General features: G+C 38.4%; 1 protein-coding gene across 15 annotated transcripts in view; it reads left to right on the top strand.

Annotated features, from left to right (window-relative positions):
• Positions 1 to 12,767, top strand: part of MRTFB (myocardin related transcription factor B) — a 270,940-nt gene that overhangs the window by 156,535 nt on the left and 101,638 nt on the right. For 2 of the 15 annotated variants that reach the window (XM_044391546.3, XM_044391547.3), the window contains exon 2: positions 12,576 to 12,762. The exons of the other annotated variants lie outside the window; for them this stretch is intronic. The gene's annotated coding sequence lies outside the window, so the exon portion shown is untranslated. The remainder of the gene's footprint in view (positions 1 to 12,575; positions 12,763 to 12,767) is intronic. 15 annotated transcript variants of the gene reach the window in all.

Genomic DNA, 12,767 nt, shown 5'->3' on the forward strand with positions numbered 1-12,767 from the left:
AAGCCCCATTGTGAGTTATTTATCCAGTTTTTAACTTGTGTCCTCTTGCAGAAATGCTCTTGGAATGTCAACAATTGCCATATTTATTAAAAGTAAGATTTAGAACATAATAATAATTACCAGTTTAATCTAGCATGAGGCCACATTGTCTTAAAATTATAGAAATATTTGCCTAAAATTTTTATAAGGGTTTTCTAAAGTTGCTGGCGTCATAGAAGTACACCATTTCTTATGTAGATTGAATTAATTTTTGTAAAACTAGAGTCCACTGTATGACTTACATTAGGCGCTGGACCAGCAAATAGACTGAAACTGATTTATTAAGAAACAGTTTTTCCTGTCCTTCAGAACATAATTTTAAAAGATGACATTATATAATATAAAGGATTAGTTAATAAATATCACTCAACTACAACACCCTAGCTACTTAGACCTTTTAAGACTACTTGTAATTAAATAGTTGGCTTATAATTAGACCCTGTGGTAGGCTGAGAGACTTTGTTAAAATTAAGTTTGGGCTCTTTCTTGCCTGTGTGCCCCACCTAACCCAACCATGGGGACCTCTTTTAGCCAGAAAGGAAGAGGAAGGATAAATGTGGGATACCTGCTCTCTACTGTGACTCTGAAGGAGCCTGATAAATAAAGGGAGTATACTGGGAAAAAGCGAACCATGATTTTGCATCCTTTGTTATTTTCTGTTATCAGTAATAAGGCACTATTTAGACAGAAAGCAACAAGACAAATATGTTGGAGTAACAAATGTTTTGGAATTTTCTCTTTGGTTTGTAGTTAATAATCACCCTAATTAGCAAATATCATACCCAGTGTTTTTCTAACTCCTTTAAGTTAATCCATACTGTTGGCTACCCTCACCTGCTGCCCTCACTATTATTAACAGGAAGTGTAGTCTTTTGGGAGTCAGGACTCCAGTCTCCTCTGCTGACTCAGTCTGTGAGCATGGGTAAGTCTTGGAAGCTCTCTGTGTCACGGTATGCCCATTGTAATATCCGTATGGTAGCTTTCAGCCCATGTGTCTCTCTCTGGCTGCCCTTCCTCATTGCATCATGTGTTCTTATATCTCATTATCACTTCTGCCTTGTGCTGTTCATTGGGCAGCAGAACCAGAAAGAATGGAAGATAATTTCCATCTCAGGTAACAGATGGAATTTTCCATAGATACAAATTAAAAATGTCACTGTTTATTACGTTCCTCGCAGATGTATTATTAAACATACATGCCAGCTCGCCCAATTAGTTAGACTTCCCCCCATATTTAAAAAGAAAGAGCAATTGACTCAATTGTGTTATCCTAAAAAAACCTGTATCTAATTTAGGATATGCAGTATCTTCCTATTCGTGGTATTTAAGGGTTGGCAGGTATGTGTTAACATTTTTGTAATAGCATCAGACTATCAATTAAAAGACAGTATTCTAGTTTTTTTTTAAAGCCCAAGTTATTCATGTTCTTTTCTGGTCATTTATGTTGTTGTTTTCATTAAGGAAATGCTAATAGTTGGGTGTCTGTTTCATAAAACCTAAGTTTTTGATACATGATCTCTGTGTTTAATGAAGATACAAGAAAAGCAAAAAGTCTGATTTACAATTTGCCTTTGGTTCTTGTTGACTAGTTAAAAAAACTAACAAATACTAGAATTTGTTAGTACTCTCTGCAGATTTGAGATTCCTAGCTAAAAAAGAGAAGACCCTCTTTGACAGAAGCCATGCTCCTGACGTAGTAGTGAAGAAGCGTATTGACCGGGCTCCTTGATCAAAGTGCCAGCAAGTAGTGTATAAGGGGAAAGTTTGCCGTATCTGAATACCCAGTTCTCCAAAATATTTTTAAAAATCCATATTTCGAGAGTGGAAATAGGGATTATTTTACTATTAGAAAACATTTACTGAGTGATCATTGTGTCTCCTACCCTAGATTGATTCTTAGATTTTAAGCCTCTAGTGCTATATGTTGGCAGTTCAGAATGTACTGTACTCGCCTAAAATTGTTGGACACGTGGATCCTTGAAAGTAATTCCTTCAGCTGTATACAGAAAATGAATTCAGAGATGATTGTCGCAGATAACTGAGAGGAAGAGAACCTGATTTAAAGGAAGAGGGCTATGAAAAAAAAAAAGAAAAGAAAAAAGAGAGAAGGAGGTCTGTGGGGTCAAGCGCAGAGCCTGCTCTGTTGGGCTAGCCATGTGGTGTCAGGCCACACAAAGTCCGTGTCTTTAATCCGTAAATAGGAATCATGTTAGATGTACCTCATAAGTTACTGAGAGGCTTAAAATAATAGAGTTCTTATTCTAACTAGCATGTGCGTGGTGCATCGTAAGTACGCGGGTCCAGGTACCCAGCACTGCCTGCTTGATGTAAAAACCCTGCGAAAGAGGCAACGTGCACCATGGTTAAGAGCACCAACTCTGGAGCCGCCCTGTCCATGTCTAGGTCATGGCTGCACCATTCCTGACTGTGTGAACTGAGGCAAATGACTTCTCTTCCCCTTGCCTCACTTTTCTCGTCTGCAAAATGGGGATCTTACTAGCACGTGCTTCATAGAGTTGCTTTGAGGATGAAATGAGTTCATGTAAGTCAAGCATTTAGAACAATGAGCAAAATAATTAGCACTTTGTAACTGTTTGTTATGGTCATGTATGTTTTGAGAACACAATACGGTTGACCCTTGAACAACATGGGTTTGAACTGCACGGGTCCATGTGTATGCAGATTGTTTCTGACAGATACAGTACAGTCCTGTAAGGGTATTTTCTCTTCTGTATGATTTTCTTAATAACATTTTTTTCTCTAGCTTTATCGTAAGAGTACAGCATATAATACAGATAACTTACCAATTATGTGTGAATTAACTCTTTACGTCATCTCTAAGGTTTCCAGTCTACAGTAGGCTCTTAAGTTTTGGGGAGGTCAAAAGTTATTCATGAATTTCGACCCCCATGCTGTCTTTCAATTCATACTATGTGAGTACAGCTTTTCGGGATTCCACCACGATGTTTTATAACTTAGAGTTTCTTTCAATAGGCCCAGTCATTTTTGCCCCCATTTTCTGCAAGTATTTCTTTTTAAAGATGTCAAAATGACATGCAGTTTCTTAATGTCTCTCCATGTACCTTCATAACATTTGAAGAGCAGCTTATCTGATGAGAGCTAAGAGGGCAGATGTAGTAGGCACTGATTTCCCATGAAGTTTGTCTCTCTCGTTGGTACTGCCAGTTCCCACAATCCTAGCATTCCCTGGGCATCAGTCAGTGTCTGCAAGGAATGATTTTCAAATATTAAAGCATGTGAAAAGACAAACAGGCCAAAACTCAGAGCTCTCTAGGGACTATGACCTCCAAAACAGACTCTGTTCTGACATTTTCACAGGCTGCTGGAAGGAATTCCAGCAGGGCCATTCCATTTGGTAAACTCCTAAACAAACCCTCTGTCATCAAGGACTGATTTATAGATTTTTCTCCTTCTTATGTACTTGTTCTGAAGAGATTAGGATAGTAGATATGGCTGCTTAGATGCTTTTAAGGCATTTGATGTATATGATAAGTATTATACAGAGGACTTCTGGTATTTTGAAGTAATAAAACAGTTATTTGCTATGTTTAAAGAGATTTCTTGCTCTGAGTTGACTTTTAAATTCTTTCTCTTTTTCGTTTTGATTCCAGGAAATCTGTGTCATAATCACATCTTGCAATTAAAATGTTTTCATTCTGAACCCAATTATTTAACAAAGAAATGGATTAAATTTGGGAATGACCTTTTCAAAAATAAATATATATGTATACAATGACTTGTTTCTCAATAACCTTTGGCATGTGTGCAAACGAACAGTTCTAGTGTTATAGAATATTATTCTGTGAAATCTTGGTGTGATGGCAGTTGTTTAGATGATGCTTTAAGGTCACTTAAGTGGGGGGGCAGATCTATAAGTTGTTTTTCAGTTAATCTGAATTCTTTTAAAATACTCTATTATGTATTATTACACATTTCTTACCAAAAATAACATAGTGCAAAAAATAAACAAGAAGGGCAGAACCCAAGAGATTTAGAGCCTGAACAACCTAAGGAAATGGGTAATTAGGATTTATTTGGTTTATAGTTGGCCTCAAATGCTACCAGCCTCGTGGTTGTCCCAGTCTGGGGTCTGTGAGTGGTTATGTATGAAATTCCAGGTCTGAACAGCATTCTGCATTTGAAGGGTCAAGTTTGTTGAGGGGTTTTGTGTGATTTCTTTACTTCTTTGCTTGTTTCTTTTCAATGAGTTAATCCTTTGGGTGAAAGTACAAAGTTTTAAGTATTAAACAAAAGAATCCTACACAATCAAAACTTTCCTATGAGTTGATATCTGATTCTGTTTTCAGATTATAATATGTTTTGAACAGAGTTTGAAATGGGACACAGGAAGTAACTTGGTATATGATTTCACCCAAGCCTCCTAATGTCAGTAGTACAAATAAAACTCATTTTATTATGTTCTAGTAACGCATCAGAAACCCAGGATATTTTAGAGGTCTCCTTGGTAAAATAAAATGGAAACAAAAGTGAAGTAATAAGGTGCTTAGTAATTGGTCACAAGTAGTTATTGAAAGTACTAAAGAATTATGTGCCTCTTGACTGATGTATAAAATATATATGATGATAAAGACCTATGTGCTCTTATTACTGTTTTTCTCAAGCCAAGAATAACAAAGTGATATTTAACTAGACATACTCTTAATATGAGAAAGTATTACTTTTCTAATTTATTTTTCTAACAGAGATGTTTCTGTCTCTCACTATCAGTTACAGTTAGTCTCTTCGTCTTTCAAAAAAATGGAGTTTGATTAACTTGCTGATAAACTAGTGAAATCTCTGGCTGCATAATTATATGCTTGTTTGTTTGTGCATAGAATTGGAGTAGCTGCTTGATTGCTTGCAGAATGCTTTTAGAACCCTCAACAGAAACAAAATGTTTACACCTTCAAAAATTTGAAGATTTTATTTGGACACCCAAGTATAATTGGAGGTTTTCCAGATCAAAGAATTTGAACTTTCACCAAGCAGATCAAGTTAGGATTGGGAAAACTGAAATTTAAAGAAATCCAAGAACTTAGTCCTAAACTCTGAACTTCAGAACCTAATGATTTTAGACAGTGCTTTGATTTTTGGTCTATTACATGATGTAATAGTATACTCTATGTAACATGTACTTTCTCTTAAAAATGTATACATTTTTTAAATTACCATGGATGTTTCATGTATCCTTGAGGGTGGAATGGTATATAAATGTCAGTTAGGTCCAGTTGGTTTATAAGGTTGTTCAAGTCATATATTCTTACTGATTTTCTTTTTTCTTGTTCTGTCAATTGCTCAGAGAGGTATGTTGAAAACCCCAACTAATATTGTAGATTTGTTTATTTCTCCTTTCAATATTTTTTTCCTTCATGTATTTTGAGGGCCTATTATGTGTTCTTGATGGATTGATCCCTTTACATTATGAAATCCCTCCATCCTTGGTAATGATCCTTTTCCCAAAGTCTACTTTGTTTGGTACTAATATAGCCCCTCTAAGTTTCTTATGCATTGTGTGATATATCTTTTCCCAGCTTTTACCTTTAACCTATCTGACCTTTATATTTAAAGTACCTTTCTTGATAGATAGCATAGAGCATGATATTTCTTTTTTTAATCTAGTCCAACAGTCTCTGTCTTTCAACTGCAATGTTTAGATAGTCTCCATTTAAGGTAATTATTGATTTACTTGGCATTTTAGTTATCTGTAGCTGTGTAACAAATGACTTCATATCGTAGCAGCTTAACACAAGACACATTCATCATCTCACCATTTTTTTTAGGTCAGAAATTGAGGCACAGCTTAGCTGGGTACCTCTGCCTCACAGTCTTTGATGAGCCTGCAGTCAGGTGTCAGCCAAGGCTGGGGTTTCATCTGAAGGTCCAACTGGGGAAGGATCTGCTTGTAACCTTTGTTACATTGTTGCTGGCAAGATTCAGTTCCTTGAGGGCTATTGGTCCAAGGCCCTCATTTCCTTGCTGGCTGCTGGCTGGAAGCCACCCCCGTTCTTGCCACATGGGCCTCTCCAACATGGCATTTTACTTTGTCAAAGCCAGTAAGAGAGAAGTCTGCCTGCAAAACAAAAGTGATTTTTTTTTTTTTGCAACATTTCCTCAACGTTGCCCTATTCTATCGTTTAGAAGCAAGTTATTCAAGAGGAGAGGACTATACAAGACCGTAGAGGCCACCTACCACAGTTGAGTTTAGATCTATCATTTTGCTGCATGTTGTATTTGTCCAGTCTGTTCCTCATTCCTCTTTTCTTGCCTCTTTTTTTTTTTTTGTTAATTCTTTTTTTAGTATTTTGTTTATTTTTGCAGCATCCTATTAGCTATACTTTTTCAAACGTTCACTGATCTTTTTTAATGAAGGTCTAATATGCTGCTAATCCTATCCAGTAAAATGTTTACCTTAGATAGTTTATTTTTATTTCTGTAAATTCCATTTTGTTCTTTTTTTTTTTTTTTTACATTGTCCATTTCTCTCATCACTATATTCATTTTCCTTTAAAAACTTGTACATAATTATGGCTGTTAATTCAATTTTTTCTGTCATTTTTGGGTCTGTTTTTATTGACACATTTTTCTCAAAAGACACTTTCCTCCCTCTTGGCAAGTAGTCTACTAATTTGTTACTGGATGTAGCATTGTGAGTGTTACATTGCCGAGCGGCTGCATTTTGTTTTGGTTGTCTTCCTTTAAAGTGTTGGGGCTTCGCTTTGGTTAGAGTGTTGGAGTTTTGGATCACTCTCAAGGCCTTTGTCAAGCTTCGTTAGGAAAGATAGAAAGTAGTAGTCACACCAGGGGTGGTGCCTTTAGTACTAGACCTTTGACCCCCTTTGGAATCTCTACGGAATGCCCCACTGAAGGAATGCCCCGGGAGATCTTTTTGTTCAGGCTAGTTAGAGCTCGGGCATCTCCCAACCTTGCATGCACTTTGGGAGTTGTTTATCTTCCAGTTCCCCGGTCATTTCTTGCCCAGCCTTGTGAAACTTCACCATGGGCACATATGGTTCAGGACTCAGCAGAGACTCCAGGGCGCCCCTTTGTAGCTTTCTGGAGCTCTTTTTCAGCATGAGCCCTCCTGTTCAGAAATCTGCACTGCAGCTCCCGGCTGTCGCCGCTTCCCCATAGCTCCCTCTCTGGCTCCCCAGTGCCGCAAGCCTCACTAGCTCTGTTTGAGGGCTTGTACTCACAGTCTGGAAATTGCCTCCTGGCAGAAAGCTCTGGCTGCTAGGAGGCTCATCTCAGTTGTTCCCTTTTCCCTAGGAGTCATAGTGCCGCACTGCCCATGTCCCAGTGTGGGAAAGCCATTGTTTGATGACTGGAGATTTAACACACAGCCCGTGTTTTTCCACGAAGACATGTATCCTCTCCGAACGCCCTGTACCTCTGCTTTCTGACTGGACTGCCGAGGTGCCGCTTTGTGTCTGGACCACCCCCCCCCCCTCAAACACGCAGACCCTGCTGAGCTCAGCAGGCTGCTCCCGGCTTGTGGGTTAAAGGCCAAGGCTGATAGTCATGGGGGCGCTTACGTCAGCCAGCTTTCCAGCTTTTGCTGTTGGCGCAGGATGGTGAGCAAGATTATCATGAAAGACAACAAGTGAGGGCCCCTTGGACAGCTCGGAGCCAGTGGCATAGGTACTCAGTTGTTCAAGAAGTCATCGTGCTTCGGTGGGGGACCTCAGGGAGGAAAGGATTCACACGTTGGCAGAATCCATTCGTCCTTAATAAAGAAATGATTATATATTATTTTCTCTTCACAGAAATGTTGAAATTAAGAAAACATCTCTTTGCCCCAGTATTTGAATTTGATTCAGTTTGGCAAAAGAGTCAGCCTTTAGAAGATTTAGCAAATATAAAGATTACATTTTTCTTCTCACATGTATATTAATGGGAATTTTCTTGTCAAGAATATCTAGTTCTATTAAGTGAAAAAGCATAGAATTAAATTGTAGATTCGCCATGAGTGCAACTCACCATCCTCTCTGCATTGTCCCATCAGCCCCTCCTGTGCCTTCCAACAAACACCCTGCAGAGAAGTATGTCAAATTAATTTCGGCATTTTATGTACATACACACTACTCTCACCTGCCTTCTTTTCTGTAGTGTGCATTTTTCATAATGCACGTACAGTGCTTACATATCAAGGAAGGAAAAAACCTTTTTAAAAAAATATGCCACATATATAATGGGAAGTGTTAGAGTAATTTGGTAGCTCATGATTGTATTATGGTATTGGGGTGATTCTCTTGAGAATTAGATTCTACTTAGAATTCTTAGATTCTGCTCAGAGACCACTACATGTCAGGTTGAATATTCACAGTGTGTAACAGATTCTCATCCTTTGTTGACAGAGCTTTACAGGAGAATTTATAGTGAGAAAGAGTTCTGCATGGTGTAACAGAAGTGAAGTAGAATATTACTGAGGTCACCTGGGAATCACAGAAACACAGTTCGGTCAAAGTCTCTGTAATCTGGGTCCCATGGTCTCTACTTCTGCATTACCCTTGGGCCCAGTGGTTGACAGCTCTTACCTTGGTTCACATGGCCTCTCTGGCTGCCCACCTGTGCCCTTGTGTGGCTGTCTCACTCTTGCCGAGAAGCTGGAGCGGGTTAGGAGACAAAGAACAGATGGGAGTCAATAATAGCGGGCAGGGTGAATGAGGCTTAGGTGTCAAAACTGGCCCCAGAGACCCAGAAGGACAGAGCCTGGAGCAGGTGTTCAGGTCCGTCAGATGGCTGTCAGGTTGGTTCTCAGTCTTGTTCCGTCCAGGTGATATGTTGACAATAACAGATGGAAACCAAATAAACAAGACACTACTGAGTACGTGAAAAGTAAAAAGATTAATTGTGTTTTTGAAAATCATCGATATATACTCAAACTGTGCACTTGAGAATATATTTGTTTTTTAGTCTAGTTTCATATATGCCATTCCATTTGATTAGCCCAAATGTTTGAAAAACATATTTCATTAACGTGTGAAGTGGTCTAAATATACTAATGTAGAATCTTTTCCAATAGAATTTTTATTTTTAAGCCAAATGCTTTTTATAAGTTGTTCTTCCCTGCCTTTACATTTTTTTAGGAATATGATCATGTAAATTATATAGCTAAACACTTGTATTCTGACCTTCTGAGTACTCTGTGTCTCCTCACGAAAATTAAAACACTTTATTGCTCGCTTCCTTCTATGAAGTAACCAACCAACAGATATTTTTTAAAGTCCACCTACAAATAAGTGTTGGGTTTTTCCATGTGTTTCTGCATATTATTGCGTTCTTCCCCCTTGCCTGTGCAGTAGGCCTGGAACCCAAACTGGAAATAGCCAATGACGATACTAACTTCTGCCAGTAGAGAGAGGGTTTATTTCCAGAATAGGTAAAAGCATTTTACATTATGAGGTGGGTTTTAAGTGTTTTCATTTTATAGGACTATAAACTGAAGGGCAGAGATTAAATAATGCAGGGACAATCAGCTAAAAAGGAACAGAATGAAGTTTTAAAGATATGGTTGGTTTTAACACCACCTCTAAGGTTATAAAGGGTACTAAGGGTTATAAGGCTTCTAAGGTTATATAAGGGTATAAAAGTATTAGAGTAGGAAAGATAAATTTTATTTGGAAGGAAGAGAGTTAAAATAGAGGTATTTTTAAGACAGACTATTTTAAGTTTTATATACAGAAAATAGTTACAAAAGGTATAAATACAATTGCATATAGAGCTAAAATTAAGGATGTTGAGATTTTGCTTGAGCAGAATAGTTTTACTTTAAAAGCCTGTTGAAGATGAGCACATCTTGCAGTCACCGTCAACCTTGCCCAGTCTGCCAGAATTGCCCCTGTGCGTAAGTTTACCCCACACGCTTGGTGCGTGCAGATGAAGGGACCCTGGGGGTGGGCAGCATCCCCGTCTCATGTCGTACCTCACCTTACACTCTTCTCAGGCGCTTCCGTGCTAAGAGGGTGACCGTACAACCAGGCACTGTGGTCTTTTGGAACAGAGAACTCAGGCAGTTCTGTGGGTCTCTTCATTCTAGCCTTGTACTTTCAAAAGCACTGAGATAAATGAACGAAGACATTTAAAAAATTCGTCTAATGGAAGATGTCCAAATAGTCATTTTAGCCTTTTTAGCCTTTTAAACAAATATATTTTCAGGTTTGCGAGTAAAATTGCCTAATAATAGACCATCCTGTTAATGGCAATTTATTTCATAATAAAGTATTTGATATTTAAAGGCTAAAATAAAAATCTCCTTTAACGTCTTTTATAAATCATTTGTTTCTTTTCTATGGAAAAAAATACAAAGTGGCATTTTTCTAATCTCCTATAGTAGGATAATAATCTCTTTACATGTTCTTTTTAACTCCTGCACTTAGAGCAGCTTATTAACTTTTTATTGAAGAGCAATTTATGAGTAAGTTGCAGGCATGCCTGAACATGTCAGTATGCATCTTCAACAATATATTCTATTTACCATAGTAGTTATGAGCCACAGAAACTTAACATTGATACAGTGTGTATTTAATATATGCCCCATATTCATATTTCCCCACTTCTCCCAATAATGTCCTTTATTGTTTTTTTTCAACCAGGATCTCATTATGTATCATTTATTGCATTTAGTTGTCCCCTAATCTCCCCTAATCTAGAACAGTTTCTCTACTTTTTTTTAAGACTTTATTTTTTCAGGGGCGCCTGGGTGGCACAGCGGTTAAGCGCCTGCCTTCGGCTCAGGGCGTGATCCCGGGGTCCTGGGATCGAGCCCCACATCAGGCTCCTCTGCTATGAGCCTGCTTCTTCCACTCCCACTCCCCCTGCTTGTGTTCCCTCCCTCGCTGGCTGTCTCTATCTCTGTCAAATAAATAAATAAAATCTTTAAAAAAAAAAAAAAAGACTTTATTTTTTCAGAGCAGTTTTAGATTTACAACAGAATTGAGAGGAAGGCACAGGGATTTCTCATATGCGCCCTGCCCCCACACGTGCACAGCTTCCCCCATGGTCCATATCACTCACCAGAATGGCACATATTTTACCAAGGATGAACCCACGTGGACACATCATAATCACCCAGTGTCCATAGTTGACCTCTGGCCTCAGTCTGGGTGGTGTACATTCTGTGGGTTTGGCCAAATGTGCAATGCCATGCATTCACCATTATAATACAGAATATCTTTACAGCCCTACATATCCTCTGCACTCTGTCTCTTCATTTCTTTGCTCCCTGCCCCACCCCCCCAGCCTAGCAACCGCTCATCTTTTTATTACCTTCATAGTTTTGCCTTTTCCAAAATGCCCTGTAATTGGAATCATTCAATAGGTAGCCTTTTCAGGCTTCTTTTACTTAATAATATGTATTTAAGGTTCCTCCATGTCTTTTCATGGCTGGAGAGTTCATTTCTTTTTAGTGCTACATAATATTCCATTGTCTGGCTCTACCACAGTTTATCCACTCAGTAGTTGACCTACAGAATGAATCTCAGTTGATTCCAAGTTTGGGCATTTATGCAGAAAGCTGCTATAAACATTTGCGTGCAGGTTTTTGTGTGGACATAAGTTTTCAATTCCTCTGGGAAATACCAAGGAGCACGATTACTGGATCGTATGGCAAGAGTATGTGTACTTTTATAAGAAACCACCAAACTATTTTGCTAAGTTGGCTGTACCATTTTGCATTCACAACCACTTTTTTTTGTTTTAATCTTACACTACTTGGCATTTTTTTTTTAGATGGCCAGGCCAGTTATTTTGCAGAATGATTCTCAACTTGGATTTGTCTGTTTAGGTCCCTGTGATCAGTTCAGGTTGAACATTTAGGTGGGAATATTACATAGGTTGACATGGGTGAGTCCCATCAGGAGGTACATGACGTTTGTTCCGTTATTGGTGATGTTCACCTCCTGTTTCTCCTATGTAAGTGTCCCCTCTTCTCTTTGTAAATAATAATCAGTAATATAATTAATTACAAAGTAGTGTGTGGGTAGTTCTGTGTCCCAAGCATCTGTCGGCCATGGTTTTAATGACAATTTTTGTTTAAATAAGTTATCAGATAGGTACTCGAAATTGATGGTTTTCTAATTCTGACATTCTTGCTCTAGTAGCTGGCATTCTTCTGAAAAGAACCTTCTTTTCTAAGGGAAGTATCACTACAGACTCCTAGATTGTTTTTTATCATTGGAAAGGTACTATCCATTACCGTCATCATTTCTGATACACAAGTCCCAAATTTGGCTGGTGAGAGCCTATTCAAGGTGACTTTTGTGTCCTCTTGACCCATCCCCCTTAGATTGTGAGCACTTACCTCCTTTCTGGCACAGAATATTTCAGGATCTTCTTATACATTCATGGCACCAGTCCTGGAATTAGCCCTTTCTCTAAGGATCCCTGGTTACTTTGACTCAGGAATAGTTTTTAGAAACTGAGATCTGAGAATTAAGCACATTCATTATTACTTGGCTGTTATTGCTTCTAGGCCTTTTCAGTAGACGGAGCTGGAACTTTTTTTTTTTTTTTTAAAGAAAAAAAATCATCAATTCCAGACGAAAAAGCCATGCAGTCTTAAAGAAGATGAATGAAACCAGAGGATTTACATTTCTAAATATCAAGCCCTGCTATAACACTGTAGTTGTCTAGACGGATAAACAGCCTGACCGGTGGGACAGAAGAGAAATCAGAGAGAGTATTTATCGCTAACTCTCTACAAAGGTAAC

This window comes from Ursus arctos, unplaced genomic scaffold (genome assembly GCF_023065955.2).
Source record: "Ursus arctos isolate Adak ecotype North America unplaced genomic scaffold, UrsArc2.0 scaffold_2, whole genome shotgun sequence".
Lineage (NCBI taxonomy): Eukaryota > Metazoa > Chordata > Mammalia > Carnivora > Ursidae > Ursus > Ursus arctos.